The 21,401-nt window shown below is 41.2% G+C and overlaps 1 long non-coding RNA gene across 3 annotated transcripts in view; it reads left to right on the top strand.

The window, feature by feature from the left end:
- Nucleotides 1-21,401, top strand: part of LOC139591225 (uncharacterized) — a 39,261-nt gene that overhangs the window by 14,540 nt on the left and 3,320 nt on the right. The window contains exons 2-4 of one of the 3 annotated variants that reach the window (XR_011679588.1): nt 8,587-8,773; nt 9,257-9,372; nt 18,451-18,543. This is a non-coding gene — a long non-coding RNA (uncharacterized lncRNA). Of the gene's footprint in view, nt 1-8,046; nt 8,878-9,256; nt 9,373-18,450; nt 18,544-21,401 lie in introns of those variants that run through there. The other 2 variants (XR_011679587.1, XR_011679586.1) reach the window with 2 other exon arrangements.

Raw genomic sequence — 21,401 nt, forward strand, 5'->3', positions numbered from 1 at the left:
CTTTAAAATGCTAGGTAACATACTGGCACCTGAGTGACTGAATGCATCCTCACTAAACTGCAAATAATGACCCAATTAAGCAGTAGCCTGTGCCAGTATGTGTAAAAAAGGCCAAGTCAGTTTTTGTATATCATCCCAGCGCAGCAGATCTGTTGATGATTTGGATATAGTGTATAACACCAATGCTTGTGTTAGCAATTTCCCAGTCCTAATATCACTGTTGCTTCTCCAGAGGTATCTGTCATTCACTTGTCATCCACCTGCTGACATGGCTTTCAGAAAAAAGTCTTTTCTGGAGCTCTCATCTGTACACACAAGCATCAGTCACAGTGGGGAGCAGTCTACAGCACCCACATCTTCTGGATTTGGGCTCTAGGTCACACAGTTTGTGCCCTCCTTGCATGTTTAGTACAGTGAGATGAATATGAATGGAACTCCTGAGCATGTGAAGATCCAGCAGGTTAAATACCTATAGTTTATCTGTCAGGCCAAGCAAGTGAATATAATCCAGTGCTGCACTCTTTTATGACACCTCATGAGAAATGAGGTCAACATTTTAGTTTCTGTTTTCTAAACCCTCTTATTAGGCCATTCTTGCTTCATAATCAAGTTTGGAATGTTCTGCTGGATGTGGAACCAGTAAGCCTGAAGGGATGGGAGGGCTTGATAATGCAACTACATCCTCATGACCTGAAGGGACTTGCAGGCATGTGTTGCACATCCATGGCCTCTAACACATTAATTCCCAGGCAAAGGAAGAACCCATGCAATAAGCACTTATCACAAATATAATCACAACTGCCCAAAAGGAGCAAACTTTATATAAGCAGAAGGAATCAATTTAGGCATCTTGAATGCCCTGGAATGTTATCCTTCCCCAGCAGAGAAGACTTGTGATGGTTTGCATGAACTATGAAGAAGCAGATGATAGCAGCAAAGCAGATTTAGGACAGAAATCTCTGGAAACATTTTGAGGAACTGAAGAATTGGAACAGCATTTGGCACTCAAGAAAGAAAGAAAGCAGCTGTTGCCTCACATATATTTATTTAATTTCTTCAGGGTCTTTTGGGTAAAAGTTTGCTGTTGTCTCTATCAAAGCAGCACTCATGGTGCTGCCCATTTGCCATACCCAGGCAGATGCTTGTACGTCCCAGAAATATCATCTCTATTCTAGATGAAGAAAATGATCCCCAGACAGACAAAAATTAACAAAATGCATGTATTTCACATGACTTCAAGAGGAAGTTACACTGGAATGAAATCACTGGGTGCTCCTTCCAGCACAGGTGCCACCTCCAAAACCAGCTCGTTCATCCCCAAGCCTGGTGTTTTCCTTGACAGCGTCTCTCGAAGGGACAGTTTAGAATGCACATGGACACAAGGCTTGACTCCAGCTGCAAATAGCACTGTGGAGGAGGGGAAGGCCATGTAGGAGGAGCTGGATGTACATGTGGGGAAGAGGAGGAATACCTTGCAGCCTTGCCAACAGCCACCTGGTGATGTAGGGGCTGCTTGAGGACCAGCACCACTTCTGCCAGCACCTGGAACGCTTGCCATGGCTGACAGACAGCAGGTGCTCCTTGGTTTTCCAGCAGTGCTTTTTTTTTCCTGAATGGGAGGCACAGTCCTGAATTTGTTCTAAAACTAAAAAATAAATATAACTCCATTTCACCATTCCAAATCAAGACAGAGAAAGCAGCACATAGTCAACATGTGCACAGCTACCCTCTGAGGAGACAGAGGTTTTCCTTTCTGGGCACCAACAGAGGCTTTGCACTTCAGCCATCTTCCCAGGCACCATTTTTAATTAAAATTGTAACTTATCTCAAGGAAGAATCCAGAAAATATCTGGATCTTTCTTCCTTTTGTCAATCCTCTCCCCTAGACAAGGAGGTAATGAACTAGTCACTTCAAAATAGTGCTCACCGTGAGCTAATTTATTTTGTTATATTATTGAGCTTGAGGGTTAGTACAAACTGCACATTTCTCCCAGAAATGACAGAATATTTTGAGCTGACTGATTTGAGACCTCAGTGGCTTTAGTTTTCTGCCTGCTTGAAGCTTTGTTCCTGCTGGAGAAACAAGTACAGTGAGTCACTGGGAAGGGCACTGCAGTAATGGATTGCATGCACAGAGACACATGAGGTCTCCCACAGGGGATGTGTTGGTCCATGAGATGACAAGAGTCACAGCACTGCAGCTGGGACATGTTTTAGCAAGGCTTCTAGGAGCATGAAGCCCCACCAACAAGCACCCTGTGCACATGGAGCAGTGCTGCTGCATTTCTCTCAGCCCACAATGCCAGAGCAGCTGCTGTGACAAGCTCCAATGAAGCCAACCTGGATATGCAGTACAGGGGATCACCAAGGTAGGGAAAGGCTGTGCAGCTGTGGAGATGCCTGAGCCTTCAGCAAAGGGGGAACACATTGCATGAGGACTGATAATTCTGGAGCAAAAAAATGAGATAGAAATAATCTGTTGTAAAGTGAAAATTGTGGCCTCATTGCAGATCTGGTGCTTGAAAATTATTCTTACAGATGAGCTAAATAGAAATCTGTTTTGTTAGGAAACTCATCTAAAGTCTAGCTCCACTCACCTCACTTTTAGCTCCAGATTTACAGACAGCAGGGAACCTTTCTACTAATTGGCGTCTAGCATCAGTTGGGGCTAGCAGAATTTTTATACAAAACCTTTCAAGGGAAGAAAATCTTTTAAGGAAGGCTTGTGCCAGTTTTACCAACCAGATTTTTTTGTGTGTCACTCTAAAGAATGTGAAAGGCAAATGGTGAGAGTAAACAGCAGGTATCATTTCTGATCAATTCACTTCCATTATTTAGACTTGGGCACTTGTGGAGCTGAAACTTCAAGTAAAGCTCATAAGAGGATGGAATCAAAGACATAAAAATGCCTGTAGGAATCTCAAGAACGAAGTGGCTTTGTGAAGTATTTTTGGTCTTGGAATATGGGAAGAGTTTGTGAAACCTAACACAGTCTTTACTGAACTAATATTGTTGTCGAACCTCCTAATGAATTCAGGTTCTCATTTCCATTCACTGACATATTTAGACCCTTTCCTAAACTTTACTCCCTTTCTTCAGAGGAGGAAACAAATTTCTGTCTACTGCTGGACACACCTGTTTATATCCCATCAGAACCAGACACAAAGTGATAATCTAATTCTTTATTTAGACTTATGTAATCTAATGCCTATATTTGTGCATTTCTTGATGGACTTATCTAGATTTTCCTACATAGTGATTCTCCTGTGGTATATTTATATCTGATTATCCTGTTGTATATTTATATCACCCTGTAGAGTTTCCATTACAAACCAAACATTCAACCTTGAGCAGTTACAGTAACTGCACAGGACCTGGAAAGGAAGTCTCTCTATTTATAGTTAAGTAAATCAGAAAACTACATGGTAACACTTGTTGTAACTCAACAGTGGATTTTGCAAAATGTAAACAGAAACCAGAGGAGTCAAATCTAAAATAACATTGATTTTAGTTCAAGAGAAAATATGTAAGGATGAGGAAATCAATGAAAACCTGCCTCTTCACTGTAGGTAGACCTTATTTTTGAAAAAAAAAAAAATCCATATCAAAATTGTATTACATTCTTTTTCTGAGTTGAGTATCATATTAATTATTGTCCTTTTTTTTTTCAGTAGTGGTGATGTTCATGCAAGTTCTCTGGCTGTCTTCATAGTTCAACAGCTTCCTTAGTACATCACTACAAATGCTCCAGGTTTGGCTGAGGGATGTTTTCCAAACAGGGTCATTACTTTTGGGTATCAGGGTGCTGTCAGCTGTACATTGAGCTCCCAGTCTTCATCCTGTCCCCATATCTGCCTACGGCTCTGAGCAGTTGTTCAGATTTCTTGGTTCCAGCAGTGCTGCCTGAGAACAGCCTCGGTGCTGCTCATGGCTGTCTGGAGACTCAGAGCTGCCCAGCACTTGGAAATACCAGTTTGCCTGTCCCCTGCTCTGCTTTGTCAGCTCTCTTTAATCTGCCTGTGGCTGTTGGTTCATATTCATCCTTAAAAGCAAGTTGACCCCACCAGAATTTTTTTTCTGAAGCAGATGAGGGAGCATTCACAAGCATTCCTTTCCTCTAGCAGAGCTGAAGCAGTGGCAACCAATACAAATGGAGTGACAGGCAGCTGGAATGGTATAGCTGTTTGCAAAGTGAATTCCTGTGTGTATATATGTGCATATTAAGGTATGTACATTTTATGATCTGATCATTTCTCCTTCAGAAGAAAAATGGTTCACAGTTTGCAGGGAGTGGACTCACTTCTGTTATCTACTAAAAGGGCTTTTTCTGCCACAGCCAGTGAAAAACAATGTCCCTTTCTTTAAAGAAGAGCTCTTTGAAGCCAGTCCACTGTCGGGTCCGGCTGTCTGTCTCTGCCCCGACACGGGTAGAGTGGTTCTTTGGTGGGCGCGATGCAAAGGACGAGTCTGGACTCTTCAGCTTTCGGTCTTCAGGTTGTTTATTATTTCTTATCTACAAAATTTTTCTGTCTGCCCAACAGAGGTCTGATCTGCAAGCAGTCACAGGCACTCTCTGACCACCCACGGGGTGGTCATGTCTCTTTATACTAAAATCTACGTACACAATATTTACCTTTATTTCCCAATGCTTTTCACTCATGTTAGCAAGTGCACCTTCACCATAAACCAATCCCAAAGTGCCAACATCATCACAGGAGATGGAGGACAAGAAGAAGAAAGAAGAAGGACAAGACACACCCTGATCCCTCCATCTTGTCTCCATAACCCCCCTGTACCAAAAACCTTAAAGTCTATATCTCACCCTCTAAATGTGTCTCTTTTACACCTTGTACTCTAAAGTGATTCTCTTGTCCTCAGACTCTTGTTACTTCTGTGGATGGATCAAAATCAAGCCACCAAACACTCTTGGCAACATTCCAGGGTTTTCGAGACCCCCAAGGGTTCTCCTGGCATCTCTGGACATCGGGAACGATGTGCTGAGATCCCACAGTCCACCACAACTTTGCAGAAGGTTAAGGAGCTTATTCTGTTTCTTTAGCCTAAAACAAAGACTTCCCTGAATGAGTCACCCTACACCCCAATGTGGTTCTTACGGGATATCTGAAGAAGGAAAGAAGATTGTGTTTTTATTTTTAACATACCCATTTCCTTTGGCTGCTCAGTGAGTTGAAAAACCTTCATTTGTGATTTCAATGCTGTAGGGTAACCAGTCTCCTAAAATTCTCCAAAGGCAAGAGATTTGCAGTCATACCTTATTACATGTTCATAACTATACTCCAGAAAACTGGCATGACCCAGAAATGTTTGCCAATATTTAAGGGGATTTGCTGAACATCAAATGGATCTCTCTTACCATTTAGTGATGATTTCTTTTCATTCCAGATACTGCTTTTTATCTTGCTTCTTGTAATAAGACATCTCTTCCCAAGTTCACCTCTTCTGTAGTATGCATAAACACTTTCGGTATTACTGATTACTGAATGATTAAATTGCTAAGCTGGATGGATTCAGTAATAACTCGTTGTACCATCAGATTAAGTCCTGCTTTTCCTTTCATACTCCATTCTAAGAGTACATGGTATACTTATTTTTGGCAGTACACTGAAGCCTAAGTCAGTGTTACTTAATTTATAGCCTATCCTTGATATATCCTGGTCTGTTAAACAAAGGAATGTGTTCATAACCTCTTCCATAGACAAATTATAGCACAATTTGAATGTCTGCATTTGAAAAATTCCTTTGCTGTAGCCCACGTAGGACATTCAGTTCCTCTGATCACACTCCCATGTGGGATCTGGGTAGCTGTGCTGCAATGGTAAATCCTATGTTTGCTTTATGGAATAAGCTCGATTTTTAACTTTGACAAATGAAAAGTGAAATTTTTTTCCTGTGCTTACAATCTTTATCTTTGGCTTGCAAAAGGAGAAACAACCAAGAAATGATGAAAGCAGGAAAATCTGCTGGATTCCAAAGGTATTACTGCCAAGAACCTAAATACGTAAAACACAGACAATGAATAGCCAAGGACATGCATCCCTCCAATTATTTCAAGTGTCTTTATTTTTCTATTATTAGGAGCTTTGCTTCTGTAAAATATTGTGAGATGAAAATATTGTTTCTACCAGATAACTATAGGACATATATCATTACCTAAAAAAATCTTATTATTGTGATGAAAATGTGCAATAGCCATAACTACATTTTGAGATGTGTAAGTTCTTATCATACACATAAAGAAACTTAATTTTTGCTAGGAGATGGGGTATTTAATTCTATTTCCATTCCTTTCCCAACAAAAGAGACATTTTCTCATTCAGTGCAGGCATGTAAAAACAGCATCATTTGGACTGATAGCTATTTGCATATTTTGTTAAAAAAACCTTGGGGCGGAAGAAAAAAGAAAGCAGGGGTGAGGAAAATCAGAGAACAAGAGCAAAGAGTCCTGCAGTTCCAGAGAAAAGGGAAGTCAATTCTTTGAGGATTGCAGAAAGTTGAAGAAGGAATAGGAAGAATCCCCAGACGTGGTAAAGAGAAGTTCTTACAAGACTAAAAGCAAAATTTCAAATGTTAGCAATTACTTTCAAGGTGTTATCAGCCATCTCCGGTGTGTTGTCATGGGGAGAAAAAGGCGTTGCAGCATCAAAGGAAACAAGGAATCTAATGAAGAAAGAAATTAAAGGAGTAATTTGCATCTATTTGGTGGAACAATCTTCAGAGGCACTTTTGTTAATTAGAAGGTTTGAGCTGCACGTATTAGAGTACTGAGAGGCTGGTGGAAGTCTCCAGACATGTTTCAAGGCAGAAATTTGTATGGTCACGGAACATTTCTAAAGCATCACAATTTATCAGTGAATTGAGTTGTTTTTTCCTTCATCACTTGAAATTTGACAGTCAGAAGGGAAAATGACCAGCTGCTTGCAGGAGCCTGTCTCTCTGAGCAAACATAACACTTAAAAGCTCATATTTTCTTCCAGAACTTTTGATACTCCCTCTATCCACTGGGGTGTGACTATCAGGTGTCCCTAGTCTTAATTGTGATCATTTATTCTTCTTGTGTTGTGGGTTTTATTAATTTCGTATTATGGTTTTATGAGTTTTTAGAGGTCTACATATCTGTTCTGAAAAAAAGTAAATAAATAAAATATACATAAAGGGAGAAAGACTAAATCCCTGCTCCACTAAAACTAATGAAGACAGAACAGCAATCAAATTTAGCATACTTTCTGGTGGCGTTCCAGGCTTCAGATGTTAATCAGGTCGATTTTTTTTATCATTAGTATCTAAAACTTTAAATGATGGAAGCTGAGTTCTTAAATCCATATATATTTTAGGAATCAAGAAAAAGTCTTGATTTATCTAGACTTCTTTAGATATAACAGATTTGAATAAAACTGAATTTGTTATTCTACAGACTTTTTTTAACCATAAACATATAACTTTTCATCCTTTGTACAGGAACTCAGTCTGAATGCTTTTTCCTTCCTTTCTACCTCTTATTTCCTTCATCTGGGACTTTCTCTGGTCCTCACATTCTCCATTCCCTGGCTGTGTCTCTTGCTTCAGAATATACCATGTCCCTGCCCCTTTACTGTGCACCCAGCTCTGTTCCCTCAGTAGATAATTGCCTGCAACCATTTCACCCAAAAACAATTGCTTCCCGTCCAGTCTCACATCCTTGCTGGAGTCGAATTGATTGAGAGCCTAAAATTATCCATGAGATCAACTCCACTGACATAAATACAGGGGATTTAACTCTATGTTTTCCTTTCTAATACGATTTTTTAAAATTTCAGTCTTATGTATGTTTTCAAAACATATTTTCATTGAAAAGTATGAAAGCAAAAGCTCATTCATTCCCTTTGAGTAAATACCTATTCTTTGCATCCAGCAGCTGTTGCAAATATAAAAATCTTTTTCTGAAATCAAAACAAGCACACTGCTTTCACAGCTTACTTGCTTTTCCCCTCATTACCGATCCTTTGCTGTAACCATGGATCTATCTGTAATGACGTGTTTTGTGTGTACTAAACTTTGTATTGATGAAAAAGCACTGACCAAACTTGACTGGAAGTCTCAGATCAAGATTGCTTAAAGGATGTGGCTGAAACAAAAAGGTGTTTCTACCATTCCATAAATAAATCCTCCTAAGTGTAAATTGTGACCGTTCCTCTCTCCATCTGAACAATTCAGGTTTTTCAGAGAGCTGCTTTTATGTAAGATTAGAGAGCTGTCTCCATGACATGATGCTCTGCTTCTCTTCACCATTAGTTGGGCGTTAGTTGTTCTGGCTGTAAATAGACAGGCACAGATGGTACCACGACTCTCCGAGCCTCCACACATCTTGCACTGCAAGGATTTTTGTTATTCTTGCTATGTCTCTAGCAGCTCCTACTCTTTCCTAACAGTTTGTTGAGAAGAAAAATGGAAGGCTAAAGAACAATCAGTCCCTTCTCTCTCTGAAGTCTTTAGACAGGACAGCACCATTCATTTTTACTTTTTTGTCTTTGCTAGGGGAACCCAGCCATGGGCACATCAATGAAGCAAAATTTCTGCCATCTTCTTTAGGTGAAGTCGGTCATTCCCGAGACAGCTGAGATGCCTGAGACAGACTAGATGCCCCTAAAGCATTAAATTGTGAGACTCAAGTGGTACATCCTCCCTCAGTTCCCGACAGCTCTGATCACCACAGTTAAAGCACCATGACAGATGAAAGAGAAGCTGGTATCTCGAAAGACTGGAATAAATTTTGCAGGTAAACAAGCTGGAACAATTAGCAATGCTGGATTGAGAGAGAGCATGGATAAGAGGGATGTGACAGATTCATATTCCCTGCTCCTCATGTCCACCATGGAGAAGGTAAAATGACCCTTTTTTATAGGTCATAAAACAGAAGAACAAGATGTTAACTTGACAGAAGAGCAAGATCTTAACTTAAAGGCAACAATTTTGAAATCTGATAAAAGGAAGTCAGTTTTATTGAAAGTACAGTTAACCTGATGGAAAAACTATTGAAACCAAGAACTTAGTGAAGCTATAATAAGGATTAGATGTTTCTATATATTAATAAAATATCAATTTAATATTTTCTCTGTCCCATCTCATGTAAGGTTTTAATCTTCTGTGTCTCTAGAGAACTCAATTTACTAACAAAAAGATAAGAAGTAGTTTTCCTTTCTATGAGCAGGCAAATCTCCTATTTGTTTACTACTTGGTTTTTCGTTATCTTCCTCTACAGTCTTGTGGAATGGAAGAATCAGTGATGTGGTAATGGGTGGACCATTCAGCTGCTCCTTGACAGCAGTTCCTGCATTTTCACCTATGAAGCTACTAACAAGAAGAAAACTGATAAAGGTTAGTCAGTGTGTTCATAAATGGCTCATCTCACCCCTGGGCCTCATATTTTTTGTTTAAATCTGTGTAACATTTTTTGGGGGACTAAGATTTTTCAGATACGCTAATACCACTGGTGTAGACAGAGGAGTAACAGCTGTAGATGGAGAGTAAATTTCTCTTTTCCCACCCTCCTTCCTCTAAAGAAAGACATTGAAATAGCAGCAATGCAGCTATGAGTTTGGTGTGGTGAAATACAGACCCAATCCACTGGGTTTCATGGCCAGGGGATGGTTTGCTCCTTCTTCATGCACATCTTTGATATGACTGCAAACTCATTCACTCACCCACTCATCCACTCTAATAATACAGCTTATCTTTATCCAGGTACCTGTGGCAAGACAAAAAAGCCCTCCTTTCACAGGTAGGCACACCCATGTGCCAGCCATGTTCTCTGGCTGGTCCTCAGAGACCTGTGGGCAAGCAGGAGCAGTGTCAGAGCCTGGACCACCACACACAGGGCTCCTCTTACCTGCTGCTCTGCCCTGCTCAAGGGAGTTTTTCTACATCTGTATTTATCACCCCATCAAACCCTATCTTAATCAAGACAACAATATCCTCCTTGCTTGCAGGAGAGGAGAGTGTGATGAAAATACTGAGAGAAGGAACATCACGGCTCACCTCTTTTTAATGAAGGATTTTCTGAGAACAGTCCATCAAAAGGGCTAGACACCTAAGTGATAGATGAGTTTCCTAGAATTTCAGTGTTTCAACAAGAAAAGGAAAAAGCACCTTAATATTGAGTAAAAACTGTGACTGTCATGTCGAAATAAATCTATGACAATCTGCAGAGGAAGCAGTAGAACGCATGAAAAGCCTGATGAGATTATAAGTAATATCATCTATTGTGTTACACCATTCTCAACACAATTTGTGTTTCCTCAACTACTCAGTAAAGACTGCTATCAGTTCACCCCTTACCTGCTGCAGACTTTTGCAATCTCTTGGCTCCCCCCCAAATGAGACAATTTGGATACTGACATGTAGAAATACGAGGTGTCTCATGGCGGATGCCAGTGTAAGTGGCAAATCTGGGTGAAATCCTGGCTGTGTGAATGGCTCAGGATATGCCAGCATGTGTTGGAAAAGGCAAGCAGAGTCGCAGTTCTTTGAAAATGTGAAGACAAATAAATATATAATTCACTTGATGGAGTCACCAAGTGGCGATGACTTTGAAGTCTGTGGAGCAGTTTTCCTGGTAGCTGGCTCGTTCAGGCTTTTCTGTGTTCTTTATCCTGGAGATTGTGCAGGCATTCCCAGGGAAGCTTGCAGATGTCCTGCTGCAGAATGCAGGATATGGTCGATTTGTCCATGCTTGGTGCCTTCCTATTAAAACCATCTGCCTTCCTAGAACATGTGCACTAACTGGACACGTGCAATTAGGATCAATACAGAACTGTAAAGGGAAATTTATGGGCATCAGCATCAAGTGCCACCTAAAAGCAACGCTCACAGATCTGTGAGACACTCATGTGCTCTCTTGCTTGGCTGTCTGTCTCACCAGCATGCCCCAGCTTGCCGTTCAGAGTTGGACAAAAAGCTTGGCATCCACCATGCAGCACCACAACGGGGTGAGCCCCCAAGGAGGTGTGCTTTGGAAGCTGCTATGGGGGTCTTTAATAATATTCCTGATTTTTTTTCTGACTTCTGCCAACTGAACACCGTGTTCTGACGATGAATAGAGCAGTTAGAGCCAGGTCCACGTCTGCCACTTAAACCCTAATGCTGTGGAGCTGAAGCGAGCTGCTTGCAGGAGTTGCTAGGTAACTGTAACCTGCTCACAGCTTATGTGAGCCAGCGAGATGCTTCTGATGATGTCATGATTCAGATTTGTATTTCATCTCTTAAGAGAGTTTTCTCTCCATTTCTACAAGGACAGGTGAGTGGGGAAGCTCTTCAGTGAGGCACAACTACTCTGGCCCAGCATGCTCATGCAGCTTAATTTCACTCTTGCAAACACCATAATAAAGCAATATTGACCGTGGCTTTTCAAAGTGTGATTTTAGGGGAGGACTTACAGCTTCAGACCTCTTTTATCTTCCAAACACCAATTCACTTGAAATACAGACATCTTCATTGGCTATTTCACAGCCTGCATGTGAACAAAATGATGGCTTACTTTCTACTATTAGTAACATAGAACAGGAGTTTTGTGATTATGCTTTTCAAGAACACAAAAATCCAAGTATTATGTGCCAGATATGGGCTAAAGCTGGGAGTTATGGTCCTTCCAATACTAACTACATGCCTAACTATAATATTTATTACAAGGAGAGTCTAGTTATGGCAATATGTGACATGACAAGTGTGTGTAGCACATCACTAACAAGGCAGATGGGAAAAGCTTCTACGCCACGATGCTTTGAACATGTTGTGGTGAGTATAGGGTTGATGAACAGGAAACCCCAGAACTGTGGGAGATCTAACAAACCAGGACTTGAGAGAGTTCAGCCCTAAACCTGGGCTGAACAAAGACTACAAAGTGCATGTGCTTCCTCATTTCTAAACCAAGAGGAGATGCACTTGTACATCGTGGGGAGTCTGAAGGCTTTTTAGTGGCTCTCTGCCCATATGGGAAGTCAGAGTATGAAGACTGATCATGTGTGTGTGTATTTGACACCCACAGGGGCTCTGCAGATGCATTTCTTATTTCTCCTGGTTTCTTCCCCCAGCCTATCAGTGAGAAACCTGTGTTTCTCCCTGAAACACATCCTCTGCTTAGAGATCCCCTTGGGTTGGAAAGTGTTCTGTAATCTCTGAATAGGCCAGTTTGCCAGGAGCATCAAACTGAAGCAGTAGTTGGTGCAAGCAAGGAGAAATCAAACCCTTTGTTTCCTGTCCTCTGCTTGTAACACTCATGCGTCCTCTGTGAGCCACTGCCTTCATCCCTGACACTCCTAACTATCTACTGGTTTTTCTTTCCCTGTTTGCCTGTCTGATTTGATCTTCTTTCTCTTTATTTCTGTCTCTTGCTGTCATTCTCCCCATGTGTGCTGCTCTTCCCCACGTGTGTGAATCCCTAATCAGTGCAGAGCTCGGGTCCCAGGCATGTGCTGTGCCAGGCTGCTGCGACAATTAGCTAACATTTGGAGAGTGCTATGTCTCCAGCAGGCTATTTTAAGATGCACAGCCTTGATCACATTTACGGGTCTACCTGGCAGAAAAGGAACTGAGACAGAGCATACAGCTGACATTCCCTAGGCTCTGGATGAGTGCCAGTGTTAAATGTACTGTTTAGCACAGGGAGGACCATTTTCTGCAGAGAGAGGTCTAGCAGGCACTCGTTGGGACAGGCAAAGTCCAGTGGGAAGGATGATATATCTCACTGTCAGCAAGTGCCTTGGTGTCTTCACCTACCCAGGGTGATCAGACAAGAACCCCCCTCCCTCACAGATGAACCACAGGAACCTATTCTTTGTGTCACTTCCACTGAAATCACTGGGATTATTTGCATTAATATGCATTTTTCTCCCCTGCTTCATGGTATGATACCTCTCCTGAAACATAATACATTTACTGTCATGGCAAAAGAGCAGAGCAGGAACTGCCAGTCCTCCAGTAACCATCTTGTTCTTCCACCTGCAATTTTTTAACTACTTGAAAGCGTTAAGTAAATGGGAACTATTAAAATTGCTGATTCCATTGGGAGACTTTTCATGTCTATTTCACATACTGATACATTCTGCTAGATCTAATTTATGACCAAGACTCTATGAAGAATTAAGTGACTGATATTCCTCATTCTTCACATTGTCATTTTGTTTTCTGCTTGATGCCCTGTGTATTCTGATGTTCAAACCAGAGATTAACACACACTTCACAAAGCTTCCTGGTATTTTTTAGAAAGTACCCAAGGTTTTCGTACAGCTGCCCAGCAATGGCAGAGCAGAGGGCTCCAGGGCTTAACAGAAATGATCAAATATATAACTTGAGGCATAGCAGTTTGCATATCATTAAAACTTGGAACCAAAGATTTTATGATTTTCAGAAGTGACATAAATGAAGATGAATGCAAGAAGTGAGCCAAAATGAGGATTAAAGTACATCCTTCTCTTAATTACCCAACATAATCCTGTCATTCATAAATGGCTTAAGTGCCAGGTTAAAAGATGTCAATTACCTAGAAAACTGGTAATCATCTATTGAGTTGTCTAAAAAAACAGCACTTTCCAGTAATACAGTGTAATATTTATGAGTTATGACTAGCAGCGATACTTTCTCGAGGCAGATGGTCAGACTATACATAAAATAAATCAGAGAGCAGTACTTTAGGAAGGTGTCATTAAAGTCCCCCTTTAAAATCTCACAACTTTCCAATGCAATAATTTTGAGGAATGAAGTTTTTCAGTGCTTAGTTCCTTCCCAAAGATGATTCCTTTTAGATGTTCATAATCATTCTAGCTTCCTAGCTACATTTGAAGAACACATTATATGAGCATACTGTTTTGTATGATTAACAGAAGTATCTGCTGATGAAAAAGTATGGTCATACAGGATAAGGGGCAGATTTAAGGGGGTACATGTAACTCAACAAATGTTGTGGGCCAACAATAAATGCTTCACTGATGATGGCAACATGAAACATCCACAGGGGAAAAACATTTTTTCTGAAGACCATTTTTTATGCTATTTTGTTTTGAATAATCTGATTTTTCTGAACAAGAGACATTGGGAAATGTTCATTAAAACGCCATAGAAATTGTAAGCAGTGTTTGAGTACCCTTTCTTGGGATTAAGGTATTGAAATATTTCTCCACGGTTTGTATTCTGTTCTCATCTCAGTGTTCAGAGACAGCTTGCAGAAACAGTTATAATTTATTTTGCTCTAAATAAAACAGCTTACCCAGATGAAGACATATTAAGATCAGATGGGCTTTAATAGTTCAATTTGTGTTTGCATTGTGAAAGTTAGTTACATTTTTGGTTTTTAGGAAAAACCATGTTGCCCTGGCCCATCAGGCATGATTTTCAGCATTTCTGTGGCAGCTGTCCCCCAGTGCTAAGGACTCGAATCAGATCTCCTTAGGCATGGAGCAGTTCAGCCCTGTTCTGGTCACTTAGAACAAGGAGACTAGAAGCATGATAAAAGGTGCTTCTCCTCAGCCTGCATGGATACTTTACATTCCAGAAAAACGATTCTGTGTGATTAAAACAAAAGTAGGTGCCCTTTATACCAGCTCCAAAGGTTGTTCATGGCTGTTCATTCAATAGCAAAGCTCTTCCAAACAAAGCTTTTCCAAAGAGGTAGCTGTCCCTCAACATCAACCCCTCCAGGGAGCTGAAAAGCAGTGACAACTTGGAGATGCCCCTGAAGATTCCACCAGCCACTGCTCAGGGCTGAGGCTTGCACTGCCAAGCACCCTCCACAAAGACAGGGTAGGCATGCCACACTGCTGCCACTGCTCCTCCAGGCAAGTGCCACTGCTGAAGTTGCCTACCACCTCTGAGGAAATGATCATCAGTTGCATTTTATTTTTATACCCTGAACTCCCATCTTTACACTGATAAGGGAACAGCTGCCTCTAATCTCTCTTCTAAACCCTGAGCCTGGTATGGCAACCTCTTGGGCGTCATGGATGCTGTCCTTAAGTCACCAGTGAGACACAAATGCCAGCTATTATCCTATGGCAACTATGGGTGGCATTAGCTGTGAGTCTTTTTTTGCTGCCTGCTTAATTTTCTTAGTAGCGGTTGGGTCGCAGGAGTCAGAGAAAAACTCTGCAGTCACTTCTCTTGCTAAAGGATTCTGAGATTCACTGACCAGCATGCAGAGAGTTGTTTGGGGCTGCTTTGGCATTAAAGGTTTCATTTCCAGAAACCTTTCCAGACTGTCACACCATGATGCAAACTGCCAGGGAAATTTGAGCACAGATGATTAGTGCATAGTAAGGTAACCCATGGACTAGCTGAGCTGCTGTTCCTCCAGAAGGGCTGCCTTGTAATAAGACATTTAGATAAGAGCAGTGAGACACTGTGGTCTTGGAGGTGTCATGGTCTGAGTTCACCATGGCCATAAGAAATGTGAAGGGAGGCTTTCTCAGCAGGATAAGCAAAATGCACTTTTCCCACTATGGGTGAGATTCAGCAAAGACAGCAGAGGTGAGACTGTGAGAAGCTGTTCTGCTCTGCAGATCTGGTCCTGCAAAGAAAATAGTCTCCATGCACATCACTCTCCTGGTATAATCTCCCTTTTGGAAAGTAAAGAGGGGACCTGCATCTCAAGTGATTGTAAAAATGTAAAAATAGATCTATAATGAGGAAATTCTTCCTCTATATATCAGGGAAAAGCTAAACACAGGTAAAAGAAAAATTATTTCCATCTTCCCTGAGATTGGTAGGTAAGTATTAAAAGGCATTCTCTCTTCTTTAACTAACTTTTGCTAAAAGAGAGGACTTCTAAAGTCTTGTCCACCACATACTTTTTTTGTGGGTCAATGGAGGCAGTGGTTGAGTAAACCCAAACTCCTTTGATTGAATCAATGCCTGGAAAAGAGATGGGGAAATGTATAGAGCAAGTGAGGTACAAGAAACTGGGAAGAGATAATTTTCTCTTTTTGTCACAAAGAGGAGTTTTATAAAGGGCTCTGCAGTTGGTGCTTGTAGCCAGATAAGATTTTATACATATTCTTTCTGATGGTGATGAATTGCATGGTCAGAAGAGATCCTTTTCCATATACACAATACAGAAGTCTTGGAAGGTATATTTTGGTTAAAATTCCTGGAGTAGTACTAAAGCTGCGAGCTGGCAGCATTTCTTCAGAGCTAGTGGTTTGTTGACTTAATATTCTTCTTCCCGAAAAGCCTGTGTGCTGAACAAAGACCAGGCATTCTTTGTGTTCCTGGCTATGGACTGTGTTTGTTCAGATATGGAGGGGTCATTCTCATGAGTCTCTTTGCCCACCCTTCACCCCACAGAAGATACAGTATGTTAAAATGTGAGATACCTAAGTGATAGCAAACGTCAAGAAGAGAGATTCATGCTTAAAAAATAAATTATTCTCATGACTTAGATTCACCAGCCTTCTAGTCTGAGTCTACAGCCAGTTTACTACTGGTGTTCAGCAGTTCATTTGAAGATGGTTCTTTTATGTAAACAAATATGTGCACAGATATATGCAGGGAGACATCTACAAACATGTGCAATTCACTGTAGTGACATAGGATATAATTCAAATGGCATGAGGGATGTTGAAATTATTTTGCAGAGAAAAGTGCCATAACTTCAGCCTCATAAAATTCCTACATATTTCACATGGCCTCAGTTGTTTAGTAACTCACAATATGAACCCTTTTAAGAAGTTGTAAATAAGCTATTCATCTCCTTTATCAGAGTAGGTAACAGAAATTAAAGCAGCTTCCATCCCTGCATAAGCAGGGCACCAGTCCATTCCTGGCAGCATAACCCTGAGATTCCTAATTTTCCTCAGGGCCATGCTCCAGTGATTCATCCACAGTGTTCAGTCCACCCTACCTCCCTTCTCTCCCAGAGTCATTAGCCATTCTGCTCTATTGTAGGCACAAAGGAGCTTTCCACCCACCTACACTAAACCTAAAAAAAGCCAACAGAGCCTTTGGGCCTTGTATTTTCTGTGCTCAAGATACTGATTTGTATAAACATGTATTAGTTTTATCTCCTCTGCTAGCAGATTGTGCTGCTGAAAGTTTTTAATATTTATTGTGCTTGTACAGGGAGTGGTTCTGCTCACCTGTGGTATCCCAAACATATCTCCTCTGTATCCTTTCCCATTCTGGTCTTGCTTTCCATAGGACAGCAACTAAGGAATACATTTCACAGGCCCCTTCCACTAAATGAAGGTTGGAATAAAAGGGAAAATCCCCAACCTGATAAAATGGAAACAGGTAAAAAGTGAAGTTTTCCTTCCATCACCCTGTGCTGAGCTCTGTAAGAGAAAAGATCTCAGTGACTGCTGGCAGAATTCTGGGGTTTCTGTCTCATCTTGACCTTCCCTTTATGACTGTATGCAGATTATTCTTCTTTAGACTTAAACAGTGAGTGAAGGTGGGAAGGGTAAATGAAGAAGAAAAAAAGAAGAGGAGCAAAAAAAATTGAGTTTTATTATTCTTGCTCCTGGGGTTTGTCTATTATTCTTGAATCACCTTGGAATTAAGTCTCTTTAGAGTTATGAAGAATATCTTCCTCAGACATAATTTAATAATTTCCCCCTTTCTCTTATATTAGTAAATCACCCCACATAGCTTCCTCTGAAAAGCAGAGCACTCTGAAATACATCACCTGGGATAATATTTTATTTTCAACTGCACTGGTCACACTTGGGTACTCTTGGTTCCTACTCTTCACAAGTTTGTAGTTATCCAGGAATATTAAAACCCAAATGCAAAAGCCTTCTAAATCAGCATTGTAGTCCTGATGTCTGAGGACAGTCAAAACCTCAGTTTTATTTACCTGCTTCTCTCTATTTTCCTCAACTTATTTACACCATTCTTTTTCTACAATATACTTGCATAGCAAAGACTAATCTGAAATCAGACTTCTTCATCAAATGTAGCCTTTCACTATAAGCATGTCCAGCTAGAGCTGTGCTGTCCTGCTGGTTGGTTGGTTGCCCATCTCTGAAAGCTTGTAGCTACTTCGCTCAGCTTCAACAAGGAGAAAGTTGACAGGAGGCCCTTCAAGACCCTGTTCTTCTGCTGGCTTGCCAGGTAGTTCTGAGCTGTTATTTCTCTAAGAAGCAAAAGCTTTTATTTTGTCTCATTATTATAGTCATTCAAGAAGGAAGAGAAACAAGAGGGTTTCTATGTGTGCCAGCAGAGAAACATCTCTCTGATAAATAAGCAATTCATTCATTAATTTCCATTTTGAAACAATGTTTTCATTTCCCAGTTTTGCTTCTGCCAGATACAACTAAGTAGAGAAAGATTGAGCTGTTTATATACAACTTAAGATAGATGCCCAAGACATTGCTTTCTTAAATAATTGTTTTATACTGCTGACTGATTTTCTACTGAACAGGCACAGTTATTCGAAGCTGTGATATTCACACTTTGTCTTCTGTTCAGTTCCAGGAAATTTGTCTCATGAGGGTTAGACATGCTGCCATCTGCAATATAGACATTTCTATCAGAGGATATGGCCAGGGAAACCTACTGCTTGTAAGTAATTTCTTTTAAAAATAAGTACTGTCTCTTAAAAGTAAAATGGGAGAGTGGCATGTAGCTCTAAAACTAATCTTCTGGTTAGTAGCAGAAAATAACCAACATCAGCGACTGTCTGTAAGGCAAATAGCATGGGCATGAAGAGAGATGCTATTCCACTCCCAGCCCAAATGAAACTTTTGAACTTCTGTTCCACAACAGTGCTCAGAACCATTGGCTGCCAACTCTCAAATGCCCCCTTGAGGGTCTCCAGCCAAAGGTTCCAGCTCCATTCACCTGTGGTGGAGTGTGAACCTCCCCTTTGTTTGCATGGCAGAGAGAATGTGCAAATGCAAGGGGCCAAGGAAGGGCACAGACATTCAATCTACTAAAATGGGAAGGGCAAGATTAATGGGTCAGATTAAGGGTCAGAATCAGAGAGTTTCTTTATCCTACAGGAGCAACCTGGGAAGGCACTGAAGCTTTCATATGTGCCCCTGAATGAGGCACAGACCTTCTATGACAAACTGCTAACCAAGGGAGTAAACCAGAGATTATAATAAGTAAAATAATGTATGACAGCTCTTCTTGTGTCTCTCTTAGCACTAGGTTTTTTTTATGGCACCAAGAGACAAATAAACTGACATCAACTCCCTAATATACTTGCTCTAATGACAGGGCTTTTGTCACTCCTAGCTGCACCCTTGCTTTAGCTTCAGACAGGGTTGTTACCTTTGTAAATGCTGCTTGGGCAGTATTGCACTAGGCACAAACAGTGACTACCAATTATCATCCTTTCCCACAAACCCACAAAGGAAGAAGAATTTTGTCTCCTCTGTCAGAGACAGGCCACAAAAAGATCACTGAGAGGGCAAGAGCCCTGTGGCCAGGAGACTGGGGGCAGAACTAGGGCAGAAACCTCTTATAAAGGCAATAAAAAGTTCAACTACTTATAGCTTGGGAAAATGGTATGCCAATAGACCACTTAACCCCCTACTTCTATAGTTTTATTGAGTCATTAAGTCTTACAATGACAAATGAATGAAAGCCTTTATTTGCAAAAATGCCCAGTATCTGTCTGGTCTGAGGGAAACAACCAGAGAGGTCTTTTAAGGCTCTTGTTTGATTTTAACGCAGGGGCAACCTTTTCACTAGAAATTATGGCTTTCTAATGGGGCACTACTTAAGATTTGGCAATTTGTACTTCTAGATCAGAGAAATAATAAGTACTGGCACTGAAAACAGAGAAAACATCTTCCCATGCCCATATGTCTCCCTGTCCCATTGGCAAAAGCTCAAGGACCGTCCATTGTCCACCCTCAGTCAGCGGTCAGAGTGACATTTCTGGAGTCTTGTGCTACACAAAGTCCATGTAAGAAAAACAATCCTCTTGTCTTAGCTACTGGAAGAACACAATGTAAAGCACTCCCCTGCTTTCTGAGAGCAGGACACACATGGGCTGACTCAATTTCCACCTTCCAGATTGTCATTCTTACACATATACAGCTGCTAGAGCCAGTTTTCACACCAGGACTCGGAGCAAGCTCAGGGGAATCTGCTGAGCAGATGCCACAGTGGAGCCATTCAAGGGGCACTGTCCTGCAGTGATATGAAACCAACAGGAACTTATCAGGAGAACATAATCTGGAGGGCACATACATGATGCAGTACAGGAGAGAGTTAGGAGAAGTTTGTGGGAAATTAGCAGAAGAAAACAATGATTTATTTTAAAAAATAATTTCTTTACAAATAGATGATCTAATCAAAGAAAGTGGTTAGAAACACTGGCCTCTTGAACCCAGCAATTACAGGGAGAGGAGAGAAACACTCTGCATTGGCTGAACCTGTTCTTCATCCCCCCAAAAACAGAGCTCTGGGGCAGCTCTTTCATATTTCACTGTACAGCTTGCTATGCAGCCTGCAAGTTCAGGCCAGTTGTGTGGCCATTCCTGTCCCTAATGGCCTGATTCACTACAGCCCATGTAAATAAGTTAGAAATATTCTCATGGGGAAAATGAGGTCCTGAAAAAGGCTCTGCATACAGCAGATAAATCAGCAGTATTGTTGGCATTGCATAAAGGGCAGGGTGAATAATAATAGCAACAAAGAACTCCCAGCATCCTTAAAATGTGGCAGGGGTTAGGCTTTGCCACCAAGACAGTTGTTCAGGAGAGATTTAAATATTTTGAAGGAAAGTTCAGTAGGGCAATCATGCAGGGAGCTGCTAAAAGGCTCTGTTTCAGCTGCAGCCCTGGGTGTTGGGCTCTGGGTGTTGGGCTCTGGCTGAGGATGCTGCCACAGAGCATGGCCTCTTCAGCATTCCACTCATCTCCAAGCATACACATCCTATAGTCCAACACCCTATTGCATGTGGTTCAATCCATACTGGTGGGCTGTGAAAACTGAAGCCTCCTCCTCAGCAGTTTGTAAAAGGTTGCCTCCAGCAACCTGCGCTCTGGCCAGCTCTTGCTTCCCTCTCTGGCAGCCACCTTGGCCATTTTGACTACTTTTCCTATGAACATTCAAGCCTGGTACTGGAAGCTCCCACAATCCAACCTCACCCTCCACACTCATGTTGCAGCATATTGCCAGAACTTCCTTTGCAGACCCAGCCATGTTCCTACTGGCCACTGTATTCCCAGCAAATTCTCCCTGTGTTCTCCCTGTATTCTCCCTGTATCAGGGAAGACAGAGGGGAATAGATTACCACAGCCATCTTCACTGTGCAATGGCCCTTTGGAGTTTGGACAGACTGCAATATTCTCAAACGTCCTTGAATTATTTTTTAATTTCTTCAACAATTAATTCTTGATCTGTATCCTGACTCACTGAGTGCTGTACATCTCTTAAGGCATTCATATTAATGATCATCTTCT

This window comes from Agelaius tricolor, unplaced genomic scaffold, assembly GCF_023055355.1.
Source record: "Agelaius tricolor isolate 1412-34295 unplaced genomic scaffold, bAgeTri1.0.p SCAF_6, whole genome shotgun sequence".
Lineage (NCBI taxonomy): Eukaryota > Metazoa > Chordata > Aves > Passeriformes > Icteridae > Agelaius > Agelaius tricolor.